Raw genomic sequence first — 6,000 nt, 5'->3', positions numbered from 1 at the left:
TGGTGGAGCCTGCACCCGGAAAGGCGGGGGCTGCACCGGGCCGCGGGAGTGGCGGTGCAGGGCGAGTCGCGCGACCCCGGTGGTGTCTGGGGTCCGGGGAGGGGCAGCCGCGGAGCTAAGGGGCTCTCGCCTCGTGCCGCCCCGCGCGCCCCTCCGCAGGGGGCGTTTCCCCTCCGACGGCCCTCACGTGGGGTGGACTTCCACCCGCAGCCCTGCACCTCCCGGCGGCCCGCAGCACTCACGCCCCGCCCAGTGGCTCGGCCAGGCCCCGGGCCCCTGCGCGGCCCGCCCAAGGGGCCCGCCGGCCGGAAGGCGGGGCCGGGCGGTCGAAGGGGCGGGCCCGGGCGGGGCGGGCGGGCGCTGATGTAATCCGGCGGCTGGGCGGAAGGATATGGAGCGCGCCCGGCTGGCGGGGCGCTGAGGCCAGTTGCCGGGTAACGGAGCGGAGCGGCCGCGGCGCGCCGCCTCCCGCCCTCCGCCGAGTGGCGCCGGAGCCGCCGCCGCTTTACGTAAGGCGCAGGCCAGGGCCGCCGGCGCTCGGCAGCCGCTCGGAGCCCTCGCCGCGAGAGGAGGCGCCCCCGCCGGCCGCCGCGCCACCCGGCCGCTCGGCAGGTACCGCGGGCCGGGGTCCGGGCGGGTGGGCGCGGGCCGGAGCGGCCGCCGGCGCGGAGGGGGCCGGGGCCGGCCTGAGGGAGGCCGGGCTGCCCCGGCGGGCCCGCGGACTCCGCGGGCACCCCGGCCGGGCCCGGGGCGTGCGGCGGGGCCCGGAGACCCCCCGTCCCGTTCGCCGCGGCCCCGCTCCGCGCCGGGCGCGCCGAGGCCGGACGATGAGTCCGCACAATGGGCCGGTGCAGCCGCGCGGGGAGCGGCTCGCGGCGGGGAGGCGAGGTGGGGCGCGGGCGCGGGGCCCGGGGGCGGCGGGGCTGGCGGCGGGTCTCCCCAGCGGCCGGCGGGTGGGCGCCCGGCGCGCTGCCCTCGGCCCGCGCGTGCCTCCGCCCCTCTCCTCTAGCATTGTCCTTTGGGGGCCCGGGTGGGGAGACCGCCGGCGGGGGAGGGGCCGCGCGGGGCGGGGCGGGCGCTGAGTGACGGGCGCGCGGGCCTGTGGCGCGGGGCGGGCGGGGCGCGGGGTGCCGGGAAGGTTACCGCCGCGGGCGAGAGCTGCGGGCCCGCGGAATCGCCGGCGTCGGCGGGATGCGGCGCTCCCCGCAACTCGCCGGCCCGGGACTCGGGACCGTCGCGTGCGAAGGGCCGTCTGCCGCCCGAGGGGGTAGCGTGCCGCGGGCAGTGCGCAGGTGACAGGCCTGCCGGGCTCCCCGGGATGCGACCCCTGCCCACCCCCTCCACCCGAGTCGTGGCCGAACCCAGTTTTGGTTTCTCAGTTTGGGGCTTCTGGGCGAGGTGTAGAGACAACCTAGAAGAAGGTGTAGGAGATTAGGCGGGGAGGGGACGTGCGCGGTTCCTTGCGATCATTTAATTGTGATTCCTGCTAGTAATGAGCTGGGTGGGATACTTGGATTCATTGTCCCAAGTTTCTAAGAATGGGTTTTACATCTTTGGGCCTTTGCTTGTTTAAAAAAAGAAAAGAAAAAAAAAAAAACAGCCCGGTGGTAGAAGATGGGCGAAGGGGTGCGGGCAGGCAGTTTTGTTAATAGGAGGTGATGTTGTGGATAAAACTAAACAATCAGATCCCCAAGCTAGATTTCTCCTATGCAGTGTGAGACCCGTGCCAGAACTCCTGGACCGTTTCGTAGACTATGCACTTAAAGCTGGGGAAATCTACCAGTCTGCATCCTGAAGGTCAAATATTCTGTCATTGGTTGTTTTGGATGGATCCATTCTTAAATGGGTCTCGGGATCCTTTTTATGCCTTTTCTTTGTGACAAAAACCATTTCCAAAGTTGTGCCTTTGCCTACTTTTAGGTAAGCACTTTGTAATCATGCCTTATTGTATATACTAGATTGAATTGCTGTACGTGCTAAATAACGAATTTTTAATTATTTCAAAAGTGGTTTACTTCTTCAGTTTGGGTACATGGATCAGTTTTCATGTTTGCCCATTTGGCCACTGGAACATTCAGTGGAGGGGAGATTACTACTCTTAAGTATTTAAATCCATGGGAAGTGGAATTAGAGGGTTTTTTGCTTTTTAAAGAATAGTACAGGTCTTTAACATGGCAAAAACAAGAAGCAAATCTGTAATTATTTTAATGGTAATTAGTTTATTTGTTACACAAGCTGACAACATTTCAGAAAATTATGGATTTTTAGCATTTCTCTAATGGTATACCTTTACCTTTGCTTCAGAAGCAGTAGGATTGTTTTTTTTATTTTGCATAGTGTGCCTGCCTTTTCTCCCTGTTTTAGCAGCATTGGATTTGGAGCAGTTAATGGCCTCTGAGTCAGTTTTCTGGTCTGTAATATGGAAGGAATGATGATACCTGTCCCACAGGGTGCTTGGGGTAATCAGGTGAGGGGAGATGTGAAGTAATTCTGTCAAAAGCGCTCTGCTTTTAAAATATAAGATTAGTTAGTGCTAGTTTGTGAAGCCATAGATTCCTCTCTTGGCTGATGCTCTCTTTAGATTCCTCCCCACCCCTTCCTGTGCACACTCTGCCTGGCTGCCAGAGTCCTCTCTCCTAAACACAGATCACATCTTGCCAGTCTCTGGCTCAGAGAGCTAAGACTGCCTTTTGTTTGGAGCCTGGATTCCAGACCCACGAGCATCACATTCAAGGCCCCTCATTCTGGCCCGAATCATCTCTGAACTTTACCTGACCGCTCTGTCACCTTTCTACACTGTCCCACCAAACGGAACTATGCTCCATTCTCTAAGTGTGCCCAGCTACTTCCTTCTTTGCTTATGTCCTTTTCTCTGATGGCAGTGCTCTCAGTCCCGCCCTCTCCCGTTTTTAAAAGTTCACACCCCATTTTATGTCCTCTGGAGCCCTTTAGAAACCCTGTCAAGGGGCGCCTGGGTGGCTCAGTGGGTTAAGCCTCTGCCTTCAGCTCAGGTCATGATCTCAGCGTCCTGGGATCCAGCCCCAGGCTCTGCTCAGCAGGGAGCCTGCTTCCCCCTCTCTTTCTGCCTGCCTCTCTGCCTACTTGTGATCTCTGTCTGTCAAATAAATAAATAAAATCTTTAAAAAAAAAAAAAAAGAAACCCTGTCAATGTGAATTATTCATTGCTGCAGTCATAACCCTCTCTTTTGCTTTCATCATTGCCTGTATCACCTTACATTGTGTATGTGAAACTCTGGCTGTGATGGCCGTACCATTATTTTGCCCCCAACGCCTTGCTCAGGCACTTTAACATAAAAAGTGTTCAAATGTTTGCTAAATAAAGTCAAAGTCTGTCATTCTCCTTATGCAGTATATTATTATTACTAAGTATTTTAATAACAAACATTAGAGTACCAGCCACAATGTTCAAAATAGCTTTATAACAATGAAGATATTTAATAATTAGAATATTTCTTTTCCATTATGTTTGATCTCTCACATAATACCGGATGGGATTTTTATAGAAAGTAGAAACAACCACCTTTCTCTTCTGTGTCTGAACTTCAGGTTCTGTGAGCCTGCACTGCTGACTGGGAAGTAAGTCCCTCTCTTGGGTAGAGGGAACGAGAGCACAAGCCTTAAAATACTTCTTAAGATTTTATTTTTATTTATTTGAGAGAGAGAGAGAGCGCGCGTGCGTGCACAGGAGTGGGGAGAGAGAAGCAGATTCCCGGCTGAGCAGGGAGCCTGACGTGGGACTCAATCCCGGGACCGTGAGACCATGACCTGAGCCTAAGGCAAACGCTTAACCATCTGAGCCACCCAGGTGCCCCCAAAATTTCTTACCTTTGAGATAAAATTGCGCTCCCGGCAGATTAAAGCTCTTTTTTTTTTTTAAGATTTCATTTATTTATTTGACAGAGATCACAAGTAGGCAGAGAGGCAGGCAGAGAGAGAGGAGGAAGCAGGCTCCCTGCTGAGCAGAGAGCCTGATGCAGGGCTTGATCCCAGGACTCTGGGATCATGACCTGACCCAAAGGCAGAGGCTTTAAACCACTGAGCCACCCAAGCGCCCCTAAAGCTCTTTTTTTGAGCATTTTTTGTTTAAAATGCTTTTTTTTTTTTTTTGGACATTTGTTACAATATAAAAACTAACTTGGTTTTTGGGAAGGTTATTTAAAGAACGTTAGGGGACACCTGGGTGGCTCAGTCAGTTGAGTGTCTGCCTTTGGCTCAGGTCCTGATCCCGGCTGGGTTCCTGGGATCGAGTCCCACGTCTGGCTCCTTGCTCAGTGGGGAGCCTGCTTCTCCCTCTGCCTGCTGCTCTTCCTATTTGTGCTTTCTTTCTCTTTGACAAGTAAATAAATAAAATCTTTAAAATAAATAAATTGATTAATTAAATAAAATAAAGAACATTAGGCCTGTATTTGCAAGACTCGGGGTGGTGTCTTGGCTCCTCTTTTTCCCCCTGTGTCATCCTGGGCAAGTCAGTTAAATCTCTCTTGGACCTCAGTGTCTTTATTCTGTGAAATGAGAACAGTCTTGTCTGTACTATTTTTGGTCTGCAGCGTCACTTAAAGTGGCTATACTTTGTGTGTGGCACGTCCTTGTTCAGATAGAAGCTTATAGGATGCCTTTGCCACACATTTGTCTCCCTCATTATCATTCCCAGGCTGGAAACTTGGGTTTTTACGAGGTCTACCCCCCATGTCTCTTTTCTATCAGCGTTTTTCTCAGCAGTTCCCCTAGTGAGCCCTTCCAGTCCTCCTGTAGATTGTAACTGTAGGCCTGCTGATGGCCTCCCTTTCTCTGGTCTCCCTGGTCTTCCTGTGTTCTGTTGCCAGAATTGCTCAGTGGGTAGATCAGATCCCATCATCCCTGCCTCCAGTGTGTGCTGCCGAGGTTCTCAGCACAACCCCCCCACCCCCCGCCATTCTGCCGCACCTGAGATATGGCCTAGTTCTGTTGGTAGGCTTACTTCTACAAAGATTTTCTCCTTAGAGACACTACCACCAGTTGGGTCTTAGTGGTAAAGAAATCACTGTAAGACCAACGCCACCTGGCCTCCTATAACTCTCAGTCCTGTCTCTACTGCCCCTCTCTCACCACCTCCACCTCGTATTTCAGCCCTAGGCTTCTGGCCACTTTTGTGCTTGTTTTGTCCAGTTCCTTTACTCTGGAATGTCCTTTGCGCCTTTCTCTTCCTGTCAGAATCCTTAATACTGGGAGCTTGGCTTAAATGCTTCTGCTTCCATGAAAGAAACTTCTTCCTGGGTTGTCAGAGTTAACTCTTTATCATTCTTCTCCCACACAGTGCTTGACTGATGCCCCCACTCAGTTATTTTTCCTTATGACATTTTGGTGTAGTCTTTACGTGGAGGCCTTTCCTGGATTATAAACTTCTCGAGGGAAGACCGGAAACCTTTTCCACTGCTGATTCCTTCTACTGTGCTGTGTGATCTTTTATGTAGTACCTACTTATTAAATGCTTGTGGGAATTAAGTCAGCCATCCTGCAGTCTCTGATTTCAGCAGAGGGGGAGCAGGGTTGGAATGGTTCTCGGTGAGAGCTTCATGCATGCCCGTGATGCAGAACAGGGCCATCACATAGTAAGTGCTTGGTAAGCAGCAGCTGTTAGCCAGTATTTTAAGCAGGTGTAGAAAACACTAGTGGTTGGCTAAGTTGATAGATTGTATATGCTGGTTTACTGTAACAATGTTCACAGATTGTTCCCAGGGCATCCTTCTAAGTGTGTGTGTAAAGAAAAAGTCCTCTGGGTTTTCCACCTGCAATTCTGTTCTTTCATTAGTTTGATACAAGCAGAAAAGTGAGTACTTCATTGGAGAGGGCTCTTGCACAAGCAGATTAGTGACAGTAGTCCTAAATTATTCTGAGGACAGGCAGACCTATCTGAAGGTGAACCAGGTTTTTTGCTTGTGGCTTAAGAAAGTCAGTGGAAATGGGAATTGTCAAATTTCACACTATGTTATTTTTCAGTAA

General features: G+C 52.6%; 1 protein-coding gene across 1 annotated transcript in view; it reads left to right on the top strand.

Annotated features, from left to right (window-relative positions):
* The first annotated feature begins 507 nt into the window (after window positions 1-507).
* The window catches only part of KIAA0232, an 83,948-nt gene continuing 78,455 nt past the window's right edge, over window positions 508-6,000 (top strand). The window contains exon 1 of the mRNA XM_080797749.1: window positions 508-612. The gene's annotated coding sequence lies outside the window, so the exon portion shown is untranslated. The remainder of the gene's footprint in view (window positions 613-6,000) is intronic.

This window comes from Martes martes (assembly GCF_963455335.1).
Source record: "Martes martes genome assembly, chromosome: 2".
Taxonomy (NCBI): Eukaryota; Metazoa; Chordata; class Mammalia; order Carnivora; family Mustelidae; genus Martes; species Martes martes.
This window is presented reverse-complemented; position numbering and strand designations above follow the sequence as displayed.